Here is a 19,611-nt window from a genome sequence, read left to right as displayed (position 1 = left end):
GCATATGTGCGCTAACAAGACATACAAGCTGAAACCGGCGGATACAAATCGACGAAGAATGCAAACAAGGGCTGCTGCATACAGTATGCATAATATATCCGACGATGTCACCCATCTATTTCTGCAACATTCTGTCATCCCTAGCTCCATTACATTCTAGGAATTCTATCCGGGGCGCGTGCTAGCTCCTCTGCTTCCCAAGCCTTGCTGTCCCGTGACCACTAGAGTCACTAAATAAGCTTATTTAGTGACTCTAGTGACCACGGCTGCACACCTATCATAGCTACAGCTGCATCGCGGTGATAACACGTTCTCTACGTAGGCTCAGAAGCAAATGACGCATTTCCCTTCTCGGCTTGGTCTTAAATTCTTAGTGCAGCCGACTGACACGCAGGAGTTGGATAGGTTCTCTCTTTGCGGAGGTGTGCAAGAACTTGGATGGGAACCAGACAAAGATTCCGAGCTTCAGAGTTGACTAACGACGCTGTGAATTCCTAACTTTCCAGGAGGCGCAGTCGCGACTTCTTTTCCGAGATGCCCTACGCTAGCATGACGCTATGAGTCTCAGTAAGTAACATCCCTGCGTCTCATATAGTTAAGTGCGTAAGACAGCATTAAACATTTAGTCCATTCGAATGTCGGGAGACGCACGCGCAGTACTTATGCGACAGTGCACAAATATTATATGAGCCCTAAGCTGCTATTGCAACACCGTGCTATATAGGACCATGGGACTATTACGGGGCGCACGTTGCAAATGTATGATCTTTCGGCGGTAGCAACTGGTATCACGCTTTTATTTGGGTAAAGAGTCGGGGTGAAAAATTTGACGCTGTATAATACATTATTCGAAGCGTAAAATATGTATGTAAAATACCTGCGTCAGTGTAAGAAACGTCCCGCTACATCATCATCACTTATTTTTGTTATTTTTGTTGTTGTTGCTGTTGTCAGTGTAAGTCAGCAGATTAGTGCGGAGAGGCTCCTGTGGTGGGGAACGGGAGCGCTGTTGGGTAATTCGCTTTGCGAAGTATCAGGGAGTCTCGCCTCATACCAACTGTGAACGTTTTCTGTAATGCGCGAAGTTTGGGCATGGATCTGTTTAGCTGGTCTTGTTCTCCGGGTTAAGCGGAAGTCATTACGCATAGCACCTGAGCGTGCAGCCGTTGGGCTTAGTTAGCAGCAGTGTTGTAGCATTCCCAACTTTCTGTGACAAAAACTTAAAGCGTGCTTCACCTGCACACTCCCATAGAAAATCTGCTGTAGTTTGTTTGCTTGATGTCGCTGTGCATTTGTTCTCTAAATGCATCTTCTTTAAGCACCAAGGATGATTATGATACGAAATTTGTGAATGATTAGCGCCATCTTCGAGGTTCCATTTAGGTTACAAAGTACGCGCGTGAGGTGAAGCCTGCTTTACACTTTGTGTGGATTTTACCTTTTTTTTCGGACGTTCTTGGGGGGGGGGGGGGGTAATTTACGTGTGCACACATATTATCCTCTAAATTATAGCGAACTCGTGACGAAACACTATGACATTGATGACATTGAGTGGGCAGGCTTTATGTCTTTCAGGAACTCGCGACGTGCTCCCATAGAGTCACGTTTCCCAACGTCAGTTTTCACTGACGGGTCATCTACTCGGGGTGGATCGTCCTCGGCATCTGTCATTCTATCTCAGTCAGTCTCCTGTGGTCACCGTCTTTCTCACAGAACATCGTCTACGTGTGCCGAGCTTTACGCCATTCTATTTGCTATGCAAAAAATTTCAGCCAGTCCAGCTCAGTCCTGGGTCGTCTTTACAGACTCAAGACCCGCGCTCCAATGTGTGGCCAACTTGGGGATACGTGGACTCTTCGGTCCTGTTGTCTTTGACATCCTGCAAGCTTATAAGAAGGCGACCATTGCAGGGCACACTGTAGTATTGCAGTGGATCCCCGGACGTGTCTGTATCAGCGGCAACGAAGAAGCAGACAGAGCCGCATTGAACACCCATCAGCACGCAGCTTTTCCCCCCGATAATGATGTCGTCGTGCGACCGAAGACACCTCCTCTCGACACTCACCGGTCCCAAGATGCAGGCTCAGTGGGAACACGACATAGCTCACTCCCTTCTCTCTGATGTAGACCCCACGCTTTCTCTCGTCCTTCCTCCGCGACTACCGCGCCCCTTAACTGCTCTCTTCTACTGCATGAGGCTCAACGTTGCCTTTACACCTGCCTTTCAACACCGTCTCGGCTCCACCTCGTCTTCCCTCTGCCCCACTTCTGGAGTGCACGGCGACCTCAGCCACGTCATCCTGGCTTGTGGGCAATACCACCACGAGCGTGCCCTAATGGAACCCTCTATGCAACGCATTGACAAGCGGCCGTTCAACCTAGCGAAGATCCTTGGTCCGTGGTCGAACGCTGCCCACCAGACGCAGGGCCTTCGTCTTCTGGCGGAGTACTTGTGGTCCACCGGTCTGGCGACGGCTCTTTGAAAGCCCCATCATCATCCCTTCATCCTCCCCCAACGCGAAATAGGGCAGTGTACCGCCTCAGCGGCGGTGAATCGCACACACAATCCACATTCAATATATCGTGTGTGTGACACATTAAATGTCCTGAAAAAAAAAAAAACTTATGTGATCGATATACGACTCTGTGGGCTTCGGTTCTCAGAAGGACCTGAGATATCCTTTCAACCATCCTCAAAACTGCAAGAGAAACATTTCTGATAGGATATAAATCACATTCTATTCATTTGTGGGACGAAACAAGAGGATCACAATGAAGAACAGAACGAACAGAATTCTCTGACAAAAACTTAAAACGTGCTTGATCTGCGTACTCCCATAGATGCAATTCATAAGGAATACAGCTACAGGCGCTTTTGCATTCCTTATGCATTGCGCCTATGGGAGTATGCAGGTGAAGCACGCTTTAAGTTTTTGTCACAGAATTCTGGTCATGCAAGTAATCGCAAGTTTTTTCAGTCGCGGAGTAGCGATCGCGCTACATTTTAAATTTGTAACGGAAAAAGTAATTCCGCTACAAATACTGGTAGCGGTGAACTCTTTATCAGCTACCGCTACTTTTCATAATATATGGAATACGTGGAACACATATAGAAAAAGTGAGATAACCATGAAGCAGAATTTCTTCTTGTCATTGCATTTAGTTACTTGTTAATCAGGCAGACTGATGCGACAATCTTCCTCAATTTCACTAACTTTCATAAGCTAAGCGCGGTTGAATAGCTAGTAATATAATTTGGTATTCTGTGCGTTTTCTAACATAGCTCACATTTGCGAAACACACACAGCTATGTATAACACACTGTATAATATTGGCTACGAAGCTCGTTTTCGTCATGCAATTACTTGCAAAACTAGGTGAGCATGTTGATAGTACATTTAAAACTGTGTTTTGCAGCTTTATTGTTCGGAGCAGATAAATAAAGCGTCGTGTCTTTTGGAACAGGAATATGAAAATATACTGGAAACACAATGAGATATAGCTATAGTCATTCATTACACTCCAAACCAAACGTACCGCCAACTTTGCTTTAATGCCTCAGGTGAAGTATTTCTGGCGAGGTAGAATTACCTACGCATACACAGGTTGCCGAACGCGGTCTACTTATTTTCTCGCATTACGTACGTTACACTGAGGGTATATGAGCCACACAAAATGAATAAATAATATTATTATCCTGGAGTCAGTCCTGAATAAATGATATTATTATCCTGGAGTCAGTCCTTATTTAATGCTCCTTGCGCACTTGCTTGGTGGCGGTACACATGCGATTAACCTTAAAGCAATTGATTGCTGACAGCGTTTGGCATGTTCAGGGAAAAGCTACATGATATTTTTCTCTCCCTAAACTGTTTCATTACGGAGGGTGATCCCACATGGGTAGACTCTTACTGAGGAACTCATACTCCCGGAAAAAGCGTATTATTAAGCGTAGATTTTCGTATAATCAAGCGCTTTGTAAGGGAAGCCATCGTGTGGCTGGAAGAAGGGAAGCAGGGGGTAGGTAACAACATTAACTCCAATAAAATCAAATCAAATCAACAACATTAACTCCTAATTCCTCTGACACCTAAGCTTTGGTGCAGTATGCCAACAGCACGGCATTGGCCCTGGCGAGAGCAATCATTATGCCATTCGTTTGATGTTGTTGTTGTTTTTAAGTGTTTCGTTTGATGTTTTCACCTTAGCCACTTATTGATGACCCGATGTGTGGACGCTTATCATGGGAGTTGCACTACTTGATCACACCGATCAATACGTCGACAGGAAGCAGACGGAAGAGTTTGAGGTTAGGATTGGCGGATATCTCGGACAAAATACTGTCACTGCAGAAAAATCGTCTTGTGCTTCAAACATTCTGACGGGAAAAATATTAAATGCACACATGAGCTATGTGCATTAAATTATGTCTTACGTGCTTAAATTATGATTGTAGGTAGTGGTGTACTTTATACTGCATGCCAGCTATGTTAGGGAACTTAAATATTGCACCGTCTTTAGACACATTCGACAACGAGATGCCTACGGTAGGGTGTTGCATAGATAAGCGTACGGTAGCGGACAAGTAGTGGCAGTTATCAGTTATCAGCAGTTATCCACGAGTGAAGAAAAACGCACAAACACGACGAGGAGACAAACACACACACACACATATATATATATATATATCTTCTTGCTCAGGTCTATCCCTTTCAGGGCAGTCCTTCCTCTTGAAAGTCAACGCCTGTCCTGTTTGTTTCGCTTCTTGTCTTCGTCGTGTTTGGCGCGTTTCTCTCATTGAAAGCTGTAGGTTGCGCAAAGTCACTCCCAGCGTACAAGGTAAGGGCACAAGTAGAAGAGAAATTATATGAACTTTATAAGGACAACCGTGAGGAAATATCTATAAAATAGCGGAAGTTGATTGTTGGGGGTAATAAACATATCCCCCCCCCCCCGTGCAAAATGACCAGTTGCCTGATTTAATGAGCACTCTAAAAAGAAATGAATAATTTTAGCCATTTGGGGACTAGATGTAGTGCCGCAACCATTACTCCCTTTCAGGACTATACAGGGTGTTTGCTCTAACGGTCCAGAAATTTCATTTCAAGCAAGCGATAAAAGAGAAACGAGCGCTACTTTTCAGCTACTTGACTAAGAAACAGGTGTTACTAGCGAAGCAGTACATGTTTCTTACTCAAGCAGCAGAAAAGTACTACTTGTACTTGTTTTTCTTGTATCCCTCGCTTTAAATATAATTTCTGGACGCGTTACAATACCCTGTATATGCACGGAAGTTAATGTGAATTTAGGCGAATTTGCGGTGCTGTGGAGTAAACTCAGTGTCAGGGAAGCAAAATCGAGACTAATTGCAATCTAGGGGACCCGCAGCAATAGTTACTCTCCAATTTATTTATTTTTTCCTTAGCGTGTAGCACTTCGTTCAGAAGCGATGGTTAAGCGCGCCTTAGGTGATCTGGGGTAGCCGGCCCTCGTGATGAGGGCTACAATCCCCATTTTTTTCTTTCTTTCAATCAATCAATCAATCAATACAACTAGAAAGAACGACAACTACATGAGTGACGATGGGATGAGGTGTTTCGCGACTACAAATTACCCGTACTAACCCGCGAATTCACGGATGTAACTTGACTTGAAGCAGCGTCTTGACTTGTGCAAGTCTGCGACAAGATCTGTCTTCGCTCAAGACGGTTTGCGTGTTTCATGAACCATCCCGCTGGCTTACTTCGTCAAGTTGAAGCCTGCTAACTTCAACTGCGTGTGAGAGCGAGACTTTCGTACAATTTTTCACTTAAAATTTGCTTTCTAGTACGAAAACATTGCATTTCTTAGCGCCGGGACTCATAACGTGTGTTGCACACGTAGTCTGGCACCAACACTTGTACAAAGGCCCTGTAAACAAATTGATGACGAATCAGCTCATGTAAAGCCAAAACAAGGCAATGTTCTGAGTGTCATGTGATTTCCCAGGGCTGCCCGGTACTGAAGCATTATCTAAGTTGATCCAAGTCGGGTTCAAGATAGCCCGAGCGCAGACTTGAAATTTTCACCACACGTGTCAAGGTGAGCTCGTTGCGTAAGAATGCTTCAAGCCGAGGAGGGCAGGGTTTCAGAAGCGCATTGACAGCCTTTGAAGGCAGCTGCCAGTCAAGTCGAGACCAAGTCACATTTATGAATTCGTGGGTAAGTGCCCGTGTATTGCTGCAGCGTATAGGGGTGGGGTGGGGTGGGGTGGGGTGGGGAGGGGGGTAATGTAGGGGGAAGGGGCGGTCAGCCTGCACTGAAGTGGTGGCTGTGTGCACCCAGGGGAGCGAGAAGAGGGGAGGGTGAAAGAGGGAGGGGAGAGATGATGGTGGCACAGGAGAGGGAGCGGTGTGCTAACCTTCTTGCATGGTAGAAAAGCGCACAGAAAACACGGACAAAAGAAGACGACACCACCTGCGCTACTCACAACTCTATATTTAATCAAAAGATACAAAACACGCACATCGCAACGCCCTTACGGCAGCAACAGCTTCAATCAGGGTCATCCCAAACAGAGATAAGAGGCCTCCACCCGCTGCTATCAAGGAAGAAAATCTCCCTCTCCGATAATGCAACCTTCTTGCTCTGGGATTTGTGTAGTCCAAGAGGACTGCCCACCACAGAAAACATGCGAGCATTCCTCAGTAGTCAACGTTGGGATGCTCCCTGTAACACGGTAACCGCCAGGATTATTGGCGAAGTTACCCCATCACAGAGTATAGGTGGCTTCACATGACCCGTGGCTTCACAAGCATGCCACGTCACTGCCACGTTACAATGTGACGTAAGTGAAAACTCCTTTCACCTTGTCACTTAACCTTGTGTGTAATGTGAGCTACGGCACGGAAAGGCGGACCCCGCGTGACGAGCTGGCTCGTATCATCAAGAAACCGATCAACTTAGCTGCATTCATTGCCACCTATATGAAGACCCTGTGTTTCATCGTCGTGTTCTCAACCTGTTCACGGACCTGTCGTCCACCACGCAACGTTACTTCAGGCGAGTGTGCGCGCCTGTATTCTTCTTCTCGTTCTTCTTCTGGTACTGTTCCACCTTGAAACGGGGTAGGGTACCGCATCGCTGCGGTTAAGTCATCATCATTTGTGAGTTTTAGTATAACGCACGCTGGTGCCTTTGCGTACGTAAGGGATAATGTGGTGGTTCTGCGTAATGCGCAAAGTTCTGCTTGTGTCTTGCGCGTGCGCAGAACCACCAACGATATCCCTTACGTACGCAAAGGCGACACCGTACGTTATACTAAAACTCAGTATTAGTGAGTTACGGTATGTCGTACGCTGGTCGTATTTGCGTACGTAAGAGATAGCGTGGTGGCTCAGCGCAATGCGAAAAGCTCTGCTTGTGTCTTGCGCGTGCGCAGAACCACCAACGCTATCCCTTACATGAGCAAACGCGATAACGTACGACACACTGAAACTCTCTACTAGAGAGTTTTAGTGCATCGTATGCTATCGCCTTTGAGTACATGAGCGATAGCGTTGGTGGTTGTGCGCATGCGCAAAACAAAGAGAGCTTCGCGCATTGCGCAGAACCATCAACGCTATCCCTTACGTACGCAAAGGCGACACCGTATGTTATACTACAACTCACTATTATCTATAGTTGTTCACTTACCCTTACGCAATCTACACAGTTTCCCAAGCAACTCCACTTCATCATCACAATATATATGTTGTTGTTCCCAAGCAACTCGAATCAAAATTATTCTTCGCTACTACCCCACTCCCCTCTTCATGTCCTCTTTTACTGCCACCCCACCCCTTTCCATCGAATGATCCAAAAACCATCGGACATATCTTTACATCAATACAGAGCCACCAGTACATTCTCGCATCCGCCTAAAAGCACCCGCCGACTAAACTGACACTGGCGATAACTCGGGCCAAAAACAACTGGAGGAGTAAGGTTTCCATCCCAAAGGATCCTGTCCGGTCAACATCCAATCTAATCACCCGTCCACTGCGTACGTTGTCAAACCCTGACAACGGCCTCCCGAATAGCAATAAAACAGATTTATGTATCTGATCGCTATGTTGTCAGGATGTTTGTTGTGCGGTAGGGAGTAGGCTGACAGCTGTCATCTCTTGCTTTTTTTTTTTTCTTTTATCTATTAGGCTGATAGGAGCAAATATGAAACGCGGGTAAACCTTTCAGTGTTTGAGGGTGACAGCAGCAACAGTTGCGTTGTCTGCTGTTCCGGTGGTGCCAGCAACTGCTGTATATTCTGTATACGACGAGTTGGGGTCGAGTTGATGTATGTTGTGGAGAAGGTTACGGCAGGTTATCAGGGAAAACAATGGCTTGTCAGAGATAAAAAAAGTGGTGGCAGGAATGTTAGGAAAGCCGTTTGTTCAATCTAGGGGTTCCGTGGTTATGTAGAAAATACTCCACGTTTTCCAATCTAACCATTTCATCCGCATGACCCCACTTAATGTTATTTACTGGTATCTATATAGAGCATATAAGTTCACGAATGTGTTCCTCGTCTTAGGCATAACGCTCCCCCGTTTAATGACCTGCAATCATATTCAGGTCAGAGCACTAATGAGTCCTGCATCCCGTGATAAGGTTATGGCTTGGAAACGTTAAAGGGAGACTTCGCAAGGAGTCGAAAAAAAATTAGGTGAGCATCATACCGAACACGAACCACACTCCCGGTACCGAATACAACATTCGCATTTATTTTGCACCAGAAATTAATTCGTAAATGCTGACAGTAGCAAACCGAAACGCGAAGAGCAGAAAACAGAGCTCCATACCGTACCGTCACGTCACCCAGCATTGTCGTCTGTTTAGCAATCTGCATTCCCCTTCGCCGGATGCCGGATGATGTCAGCAGTTTGTTATAAGTGCCCTCTGCCTTCACAGAGGCGAAGCGCTTGCTTCCTAATAAATTCGTCTGAACAAAATCTGCGCAGCTTTGGAACGAGATATTTCGTACATGTACGAAATGTACATATATCCGTATATGTATATCCACAACCCTTTGTGATGATTTTTTGCGGAGTCCCACTTTAAGGCCGATAAGAAACGTTAAGATCTTCGCGAATCCACATACCTGACACCTAAGCGTCCACTTCCTTATGACTTCAAAGAGCTTTAGCCTAGATATTTCGCAAATGGGGGGGGGGGGGGATATATATTTGTGGAATGGAAAGGCAAATGCTAGGAAGCTCACAGAAGGGATTATAGTAGTGGGTGTTTCTAAAAAAATATTATCAAAATTCGAGTGTGGGCACATGTTTTTACTATGAATTGACTACTAAAAAACACAGCATTACACCACACGCCGTGCCTTTGAAAATCTCACCCTTTAAAAGTCATGCCTCCTGAAGCAGATATTTCGTTCTTCCCCCGAGAAGAGCCTCGAGATCACCTCGTCACACGTTTGTAACAGAAAGTTTCAACACATAAATAAAATATAAACCTAGCACTGGCTCGTATAAAATATCACGTGTCTGATCCCCACTCCTTTTGTCGGGAGACCCTTTCATACTCAGAAGCTAGGGAAGCATGAAATTCAACCTTAACATAAACCTGTGTTTCGTGAAGGTCTATGTATGCAGACATTTTTCTCTAGCCGCTGAATGCGCGTGTATTTTACTATTCGCGGAACCTTTTCAGGAGTGTGTTTGATGGGAACATTTGCCTTTCTAATGTTGCCTGGAGTCGTGAATTTCGTTGACCTATTTACTGAGGGTCGTCGCTTAGAGGCCTCGACTCTTCTTGTGTTGAAACGTGGGAGACCTCAGGGCACGCAGGTATGTAGGAACCCTATGTAGAGTGCAACTGTAGTGACAGATATGACCTTATGATGGTCCTTAGCCATTACCAATAATAGGTGGGGGGGTGGGGGGATACATTTATTAGAATAAAGATGGAAAAAGGAGGAAATCTCAGCCAAATGGTATCTCGGTTTGCTATTCCGCCAAAAAATAAAGCGAAAAGAAAAAAAATTAGGAAATAAAGGATAAATTAACAAAAGGTGAAAGAAGGTTGAGATAGATTAAAAACAAATAAGATTTTTTTTTAAAGATGAGGGTAACGTGTATGAGAGTGAGAAGTGACGGTGAGGGCACTGACGAATGAGATGAGAAGACTTCAGTTCACAGGCTGTGCACGAGACCTGCGTCGCTGAGTAACGTCAAAACTGCTTTGGTCACAAACCGCTGGATGGGATGTCGTACTGGGCAGTGTATAGTGGTCAAAGAAACGTCTGTGCACCGCGGCTCGAGTAGGCGTCGTGTGAGCGTGGTTCGAGCAGGGGTGTCGAATCTGCAGCACTCGAGGAGAAGATGTGAAATATCAGCTTCAACAGCGCAAGTACATTTGGGCGAGTGAAGAAGACTCATTTTATAGAGAAGCAGATGTGTCCTGGCGACATTAAGTCGTAGTCTGTGTAGAATGGACGCTTCTCGATGCAAGCAGTGGTCATGTGGCAATGAAATCCGTCGACGGGTCGACGGACCGGAGATGATCGTTTAATCGACAGCGCTCTCTTGAAGCTGCCGAGTACCGATGTGGCGGATTCGGCGTATCCGTAATCGACGTGTTGAGGCCGAAAGTGGTAGTGAACAGTTATTGAAGGTGACGTCCCCATATGCCCGATCGGCTAAGGCATCGGCGCGGGTGTTTCCGTGCAGTCCGGTGTGACTGGTTACCCATTTCAAACACAGGCTACGACCCGAGGATAAATGGCTGTTGTACGTTGCCATTGTCATGGTGCTAAGCCGCCGATAGTTCCAAATAATTTGCCAGAACCTGTGGCGCCGCCTTACGAATTACTCGCGACAGTTTAGCTGTAACATTTGTGACTACTATTATAATATCATAAGAAAACACGACTTTATAGATTTACCGGTACTCAATTTCTTACTGCTCATGAAACAGTTGTCTAAAATCCGAAAATATACAAATATTTTATGTCGGTCAGATTATCCCTGGGTTTGAGTCTGCGTCCAAGACATAAGTAAAACAGACTGGCTTGAAATATACGCTGCTTCGCGACAGTGTCTTGACATGATTGGTTGGGCGGTTATCGCACCTACTGCATGAGTGCTGCGACCATGTCTCAAATCCAGTTGTCTACGCTCCGTGGCGCTGGCCATGTGCTAGCGTGTTACCGTTCCGACGGCGGTTGTACGTATGAGAACAGGACAACGTAAAGTGCAATAAGAAAAGCGTTTTGCTTCTTAATTCTACCCGATGCGACGTTTTAAACGAACAATTATTTAGTTTCTTAGTTATCTATTTTCATTTACATCAAGCATACTTTACAAGGCACACTTTATTAAGGTATGCTGGCCGTAATACGTGTTTCGAGGAGTAATAACATCCCACAACTGATATAAAGGGACCTCATTTGATTGATATTCTTTAGCGCTCTATAGAACTGGTAATATAATCAAGTAATAATCCATATAGTAATACGCGGCAGACACAAAATCTAATCACTCAGTGACGCAGTTATCGGAGCTCCCAGCAGCAAGGAAATGATTGAGGATCCAAGGAATGAATGGAACTCGGCGTTAGACCCGAGCTCGTAATAAAGACATCACTTTAGGAATCCCATCACAGTGGAACGTGATTACGCTACTGAGTGAGCTAAGCCCCAGCAAGATCTTCGTCTTTTCTGTCTTGAGCCATCCTCTCACGCAGCGAAAGTCTTTTATTATATCTATCGAAGCTTGCTTGCGCGATCCCGAAATAATTGCGGATGTTATGGAAGCACCTTCAATGCCACGCACCTGCAGTGTGGAATTATGGAAGACCGTCGCCTCTTAGCTTGTTTGTATTGTTGACTGATTAGATGAGTCACAGAATTAGTGAGCCCATCTTCCAGAACGTTTTAGCTAAAGGATATAGCTCTGCTACTTAAGAGACAGGCTTTGCGTATCTGTTCAATTGCGTCGCCGGCAGCTAGAGGTCACTAAAAGTGCAAATTATTTGAATTTCACATGGTGTGCAGAATCTTCACGGTGCAGGAATTTTCACAGTGGGCAGATAAATCTGTAACGGGTATCCTTCGATGCCCTACACGTTTACGTACTACATGTTTGAACAACTGAAATATGGCAGTTGTCGCCTCTGTTGCAGCCTCAGAACAGTTACTTTTTTACATGTTTTAGTGTTCTATATACTACATGTTAATTAAGTCGCTTCCATAAATTTTTACGTACTGCCAAATCTGCAACTAATATTTTACGACTAGAACCTATGTATGGGCTCCGATTGGCACTCCGCTAGCATTACGGAAGAAAAAGAAAACCTAACGAAACTCAAACGAGCGAATGGCATTTCGTCGCGTTGTTTCATTTATCAGCGCCATTCTTCCCGGAACTAACTATGGATATCAAAACGTAGAACCTCTACTTATGCTTTCATGAGCACGGAGTCACCAAGATGGAGGCACGGTCATACTTCTTCACTTTTATAAGTACGCTCAAGTAAGCACGCATTCAGCGCCCATGTCTCGTATTTAAATGTAGTCCCTAAGCATTCAGGACAACCCAGAAATATCATCTGATACGTATGAAATTGAAATGTTAATGTCCTGATTCTGCAAGTAGGGCATTGAATATACATACGTGAAGAAATGACGCGCTTCTCGAATGCTAGGAACTTGCGGACTTTATTAAAATTCTTAATCTGACTGCATGCATAATGACACGTATAATAAGTCTAAAACCGTATAATTTCTTCGAGGACATTCTTTCTTTCTTTTTTCTTTTTCTTTCTTTCTCTCTCTCTCTCTCCCCCCTTTTTTTTTTTTTTTGCATGCACGTTTCATATGGGGGACGGCGTCTTAAGGATCAGCCTTTAACGGCCTCCTATAAAAATGGAAGATCCCTCGCGTGTGCGGGCTTATGTTGCCGAGCAATGAGAGAGACCGTCTCGGCTCGTTTCTGCATGCAGTATCTTAATGTTATTTAAAGATGAAGGAGTAAACACACACATTGTCCAATACTTCTGCTTGACTTCCTTCCGATCGAGCCTTGTAAATATGAATGTTTACAACTCTGTATCGCGAGGAAGTACAGAACATAAAATTATGGTTTAAAACGCATTAAAACGTAAGATATGACGAGTCTGTACCGTTCGTGTTTTAGCCCTGCAGTGATGCGTCCTAAACTTAAGAGTAAGTGCGCTATATGAGGCGAAAAATGTGTGGCAAAAGGTACAGAGCTGCACGCAGCGTTGATTTTTCCTCCTACGAGTACAGGATGTTACTTAAGAAAAGGAAGTAAGTGAAAGTGAAATCTTGTGGACACCGTTATAGAGTAATTATGGAAGAGTACATGCCGTTCTGCGTTACAACACACAATTGAATTATCGTTCACGCACATGCACCATGCCCCATCAGTCAGTTTTAGTACGCTAATACCTAGAGAGAACGCGCTTGTACCTACTATACACGCCCAACTGAACACATTGAATCCCCACAATGCTATAGCAACAATGGGTGTTAGACATCCGATGCATAATAGGGAAGCACGGGAGAGAGATATCGACTGTTGTCAAAGGTCGGGTCGAATAACCGGGATACCGGAGCCTGCTCCATCGCCAATCCATCCTGCCGAGGAATGGAAGTCAGACAATGTGAAAGCATCCAACAGTATTTCGTGATATAACCTAAGCACAGGCAACTTGACGCCGTTTTTGCCGAAAGTGTGCGTCATTTATTTATTCTTAGATTTCAAGTGGCTGCGACTTTCCATATTGCATGGTTGTGCTTTGCGGTGCATTTAGGAATGCCTTAGAGAGTTCTAGTGGATGTTTTGTGTACGCTACGATAAGATGCGACGCGTTCAACGCCCGACAGTGCAAAAACGTCACGATTTTGTCAGCCGAAACGTAATAGCCGTCATGACGCTATTAAACGAGATGTATGAATTTACCTTTGTTATACTTGATGTTATTTTGCACTTTCAGTATAGATTGGAAGACGCCAAGTCAGATGAGGTGGCCGACACCTAACGGAATCCAGCGAAATCTTCCCGGAAAAGCTCGTGCTGTACGCGCGATGTTGCTGAAAAATAGCGCACGCTCGCAAGCACTACTTGTGCACTACTGCGCATGCGCAATACGACAACGCTACCTTATAATAATAGAGAGTTGTAGTGCATCGTACGCTATCGCCTTGGCGTACGTAAGGGATAGCGATAGCGTGGTAGTTCTGCGCACTGCACGAATCTATGCGCGTGCGCAGAACCACCAACGCTATCCCTTACGTACGCAAAGTCGATAGCGTACGACGTACTAAAAATCTCTATTATCGCTTACGGCACACTTAAGAATGACGCAAACAAATTTGATCCTTGACAAGTAACACAAGATAAGATGCTCACCATTTCCCAGTATCACCGAAGAATCCTTGCTTACACATGATCTCCACAGACAACAAAACAAACCCCACCAAGATCTACTCTGTTGTGTCCCTACACAGACAGTATTCATAAACCTACACGTTCATGCATCTATAGATAAACTTAAAGTGCTCTACCGCTGCACGCGATGCTCTTTCCCATTGTGCGGTGCACTTCTTTGTTTAGCATCGTATTCCGCGCAGTCATTTGTAAAATTATCCGTCCAACGTGTCAGCCCTGCTCCGAACGTCCGTATTTCACTTGGGCCCCTTTGTGCGCTCGCCGTCCGTCTCGACCTTTTCATTCATCACGCGTCTCTATTCCCATGGGGCTATCCGGAGTACGCCTTTGTGTTGTCTACATAGACAAATCATCTTTTTCTAAGGCTTTGCATGTTGCGGCATCTCCGTAAGTGATCGCTTTTTTCCTTTCAATTTTGGTCGCCCTTTATTATAACCGTCCACGATTATGACCGCATAAAATTCCGCTGTACGGCGCCATTTTTACATATTCCATCTCTAAGAGGCGAAAAGAGAATGCTGCTACGTGTAAACAAACATGCTATGCCAACCCTAGTTAGTTAGTTAATAAATTAGGAAAATAAAGTAAACCTTGGAGCTTTCAGCAACCCACCCTGGGTGTTAGCTGTTCCATTGCAAGAGCTGCCCTGTATGCGCAGCACAAGAATACCCTATGCGCAGAAGTGATAACAGTAAATTCTCGTATGTAATCCTACCACCGGCTGTGCTGTCTGAGGTTTTCCTTGGGTTTTCCGAAGACCTTACAGACGAATGTCGGCACAATCACCCCTGATGTCGGCACAGGAATCATACTAACCCCCCCCGCCCCCCTCATGTCCCCCACTCCTTCCTGCTGTCCTCTCTCCATGTGTCCATATCTGTACGCCGCTCATTGCCACAGTTGCTTCGCAGCGCTAACATGGAAGAGAAAAAAAATGCTCGTATATATGTCGCGGTGCTGTGTGTGTCTGTGTGTGACTTGTTTAAATTTGATACTGGCAATAAATGTTCAATTAATTGTGTCCCAACGGGTAGAAAGCTATGTCGACGATTTTTCATTTGTATTTCTGTAAAAGCACAAGAGGAAGAAAACAATACACGAGATGCTCCTATAGATCCCTAACAAGTGTCACATCCTTCTAGCGGCGGCTCGTGTTACTATACCATCACGTGACTCTACAGTCGCACTGTGGTTTTCTCCCCCGTGTAGCGCGTTATACAGGGTGCCCGCTGAGAAAGTGTCATTACATTTCTAAAAATAGGTTTAACTTCAAAAAATTATGAAACTACTTGGAATACACACACACATACTTTTTCTACAGATTCAGGCTGTTTGCATTCGCGTCACACATTAATTAAGCTAATTTTGCTAATTGAACTCTAAAAATTAGCCAACGAAAGTTAACTTTTTTCTTGATGAATTCGGAAGGCAATGACCATAGCACACTATTCCAACCGAAATCACAGTTCTTTTTCAGAAGATTTGTACAAAAAATTGACAGCCGCAAAACCGTCCCCGTTCGAGGTGCGCTTGCTGATATTTACGTTTGCGGAACTTTTCTGAAAAAAAAGAAAAGAAAAAGTGGTCTCTTTCCCTAGCGCGATTACAGCAACCCTTGGGGTCATGAGGAAATCTTAATTGAACAAAATTTTTGTGTTAGTTTAACGCAAGGATTTTCTTCACTTGACATGCCCCCAGTGCGCCCAGGGTGGCTGTTATCATACTCGGAAAAAAAATGAGACAGAATTTTTTTCCAGTGTTATTATTAACTTTGACGGGAGCTGTACCAACTTGCCCAACGTTCCGCGTTAACTGAGACCAAGGAAGTCTCACAAAGCCAAGTTGCGAATACAAAGTACAAATACACTTGAGAAACTCGGTACAGCTATTCAGCACACATAAATCTCTCCCCGCGTCGTAGCTTAAATTTAAGTTCCACGTGTACAAAATATAGTTACTGCATAGGGAACGGAAAACAAACAGTCCCTATACTTCACCAAAGTGGGCAACTACCTCGTTGTCAAGCCAGCGACACATTACACACAGGCGGAAGTACGAGAGAAACGGAATTATTTGTTGACATTGTGCAAATATTTACACGTTGTTGGCGCAATCGACATACATGAACGTTCCTGTCGTGGTTGAATAAACTGCTGGCACGACGATAGACAACGGGCGCGTGCATGGACTACAGGAACCCCCGAGGCGCTCGATTTGCGCCAGAATCTCTCCTCTCTATATGTGGATCAGACGTTTCCGTAACATCTGCGATGGAATGGCACTTTGATCTGAATGTTTAGAAGGGGTTGTGTATCGAATTGGAAAACCATTTCAGTGAAGCTTGCACTTATAGCTCAGTCGTCTTGTATATAAACATGTGTTTCGTGAAATGTTTTCGATTCGGAAACGTTGTTAAAACCTGTAAGCTTTGTGAAGTAGATAGGTACATACTACTAAAAACAGGAATATTTTTTGTCAGTCTGGGGAGTAGATGCGTTGCATGGTATCGTTGTATTGCACGCGTAGATTGAGTCTGTATATGAATATCCGGTGGGCCCATAGCACAAACTTCGACGTCTGTATCGGCAACACGGCGGACACAATCGTTTTCATCTCTGTCCGTGTGCGCTGTGGTTCCGAATTGAAAAGTGGCAGTTGATGAACCTGCGGGATTCGAACTAGCAATCTCTGATTTTTGATGCGACCGGCACTATACTGTATCCGTGATCGTCTTAAGAATGGCACAAAATTTAGTTCGTCAACCCTAACGGAATTACTCCGCCGAAATATATATAGAGACGTGGTGGTGATGGTGGTGATGGTGGTGGTGATGGTGGTGGTGGTGGTGATGGTGAAAGGGCTCGCCGTTGTCGGCATCACAGAGGTGGGCAACGTCACGACTGACGCCCTCGGGGAATGTGTGTCCTGGACCGACTTCTAAGGGAACTGTGCCGACATATGGCCGAAAGTGTCGGAGGAAAACCCAGCAAAAATTCCAGACTGCGCATAGGGCGCACGAGCTAGCATTGGGAGGGTTAAGTAGAGTGCTCCATTGTCTCATATACTAGTACGTTACCTGCAGCTCCTAATCTACACCAAACACCCCTCATGGTAGTTTAGCATCCGCCAGCTAACCCAACGGGAAACTTCCATTTCTATAAGTGAAGCAAGTCGCGTAAAACCGAACAGTACTCTATAAGCGCACTTGTAACAGTACACTTCTATTGGTCCCGCGTTTTTAAATTCCCTCCGATATAACTTGGAGAAGTTTCCTCCTTCGTATACGCCATCAAGAACAATAATTCCCGTTTCGCTCTGTTCCTCTCTTTCTTCCTCTTCTTTCTGCTTCTTCCCGACAGATACTACGAAGAAATCGTTTAGCCAGCGTTATAGTTTTAGAGGCTTTTACTTGCGCGAAAGGCAAACTGAGAGCGATAAAGTAAATAACGTGGATCAATAAACCATGTTTCTTTTTTTTTTCTTAGTACTCTCCAAATCGCCGGGCTCTTTTAGAGCAATAAAGGTCACAACATAACGAGCCCGACAAATGGGATTTTAATGACCTGAGAAAGTAATGTAGACCCGAAAGCGCCACGTGGCCTTTTCTCACGTTCATGTTTGAAAAGTGCACCTCACGTTTTTGCCTTCGGGTTCTGCCATTGTGTGTTCTCTCTTTCGTTTATCAAACAACACGTCGTTCGTTCGTGAGATTGAAACTAAAATGCCGAGTGTGACCCTCGTGCGGAGGGCAGGCTATATTTGGTGGCGTTTCCTTCCGACTACTTTCTTTTGTTTAAGGAGAAAGTAAGTCCTCCTCGCTTTTTTTTTTCCCCCCTTTTCTTTTTTTTGACGTGAATGCGTCTTTAAAATCGGCAATAGGGTGGCATCCTGGAAAGCCGAGCGATACGAAAACTGTCACTTTCGTCGCTCGGAAAATGCCAATCAAACCAGCGGGCGGGGCACCCAACCGGGCCCAACCCGTCGTGACATGACAACGACGAGGAAGGCCCAAAGCGGAGGAAGAGGAAAACAAAGTGGAAGTACGGTGGAGAGGAGATCACTAGAAAAGGGTTAGGGTAATACGCTACAGGAATTACGACTTGGACGACATGCCCAACTACAAGAGAAAAATGGTTACACTGCACGTGCCGTTCAAAAACGAGGTCATCGACGCGTCAGACAGGCACAAGTTCACCGAGCTGTATTCCACTAGCAAGCACATGAGCATGAGCAAACGGCAAGAGTACGAGTAAAACACTGAAATCGCACAGGTCACTGCTAGCATAAGATTGAGAGATTAATTGTGCGTGCTGATCGATGACGATGCGCCGGCGCTCTCCAAACAACGAAATGAGTTCGTTACCGGTGTGCTGCAGCCCCGCCAGACAGCAAACATCGATGACTTCGAAATCCTAGAGAATAGGAGCGGCATATCAGTCGTCCGCGAGCGTAGCAACGTAACAGCAAGCGAGAGTCCTGTTAGGAGAACCAGCAACAAGCGCCAGAGAGCTAATCTTGGAGGGGACCCATCGTTTGCATACTCCGAAATCGACGCCACTACAGATCTTCTTCACTGGGCCAGGCGGGTGCGGCAAGACGCACCAGAGCCGTACGTGCTAAAAGCGCTCATGGAGACGTATATAAGCGGTATACCGCGCAGCACAACCCGATGCGCAACGCGTACGTTTCTTTTTTTGTTTTTTTTATTCCGTGTTAACGCCGCGAAGCAACTGTGGCTATGAGCGGCGTACAGATGTGGACAGATGGAGAGAGGACAGCAGGAAGGAGTGGGGGACAGGGGGATTAGTACGCGCCCTGGGCCGACTTCAGGGGGAACTGTGCCGACATTCGTCTAGAAAGTCTTCGGAAGACCCAGGGAAAATCTCAGACAGCACAGCCGGTGACAGGATTCGAACCCGTTCACCTCCCAGTCTCGGCGTGGAAAGCGATCATCCTAACCACTATGCCACGGGTGCTGGTGCAACGCGTACGTGGCCAACGCCTCCACTGGTAAAGCGGCGGTTCACTTGGGTGGCACCACCGTCCGTTCTTATTGCAATTTATTTCATTCATTTACTGCAATACACCCCAAGGGCCCTTAGGGAAGGGTGTCGAGAGTGACTCCGTCAGATCGTTTAAGTTTCTTATGGCCTCCGTCTTGATC

Source organism: Ornithodoros turicata, chromosome 9 (assembly GCF_037126465.1).
Source record: "Ornithodoros turicata isolate Travis chromosome 9, ASM3712646v1, whole genome shotgun sequence".
Taxonomy (NCBI): domain Eukaryota; kingdom Metazoa; phylum Arthropoda; class Arachnida; order Ixodida; family Argasidae; genus Ornithodoros; species Ornithodoros turicata.
Note: the sequence above shows the minus strand (reverse complement) of the source record.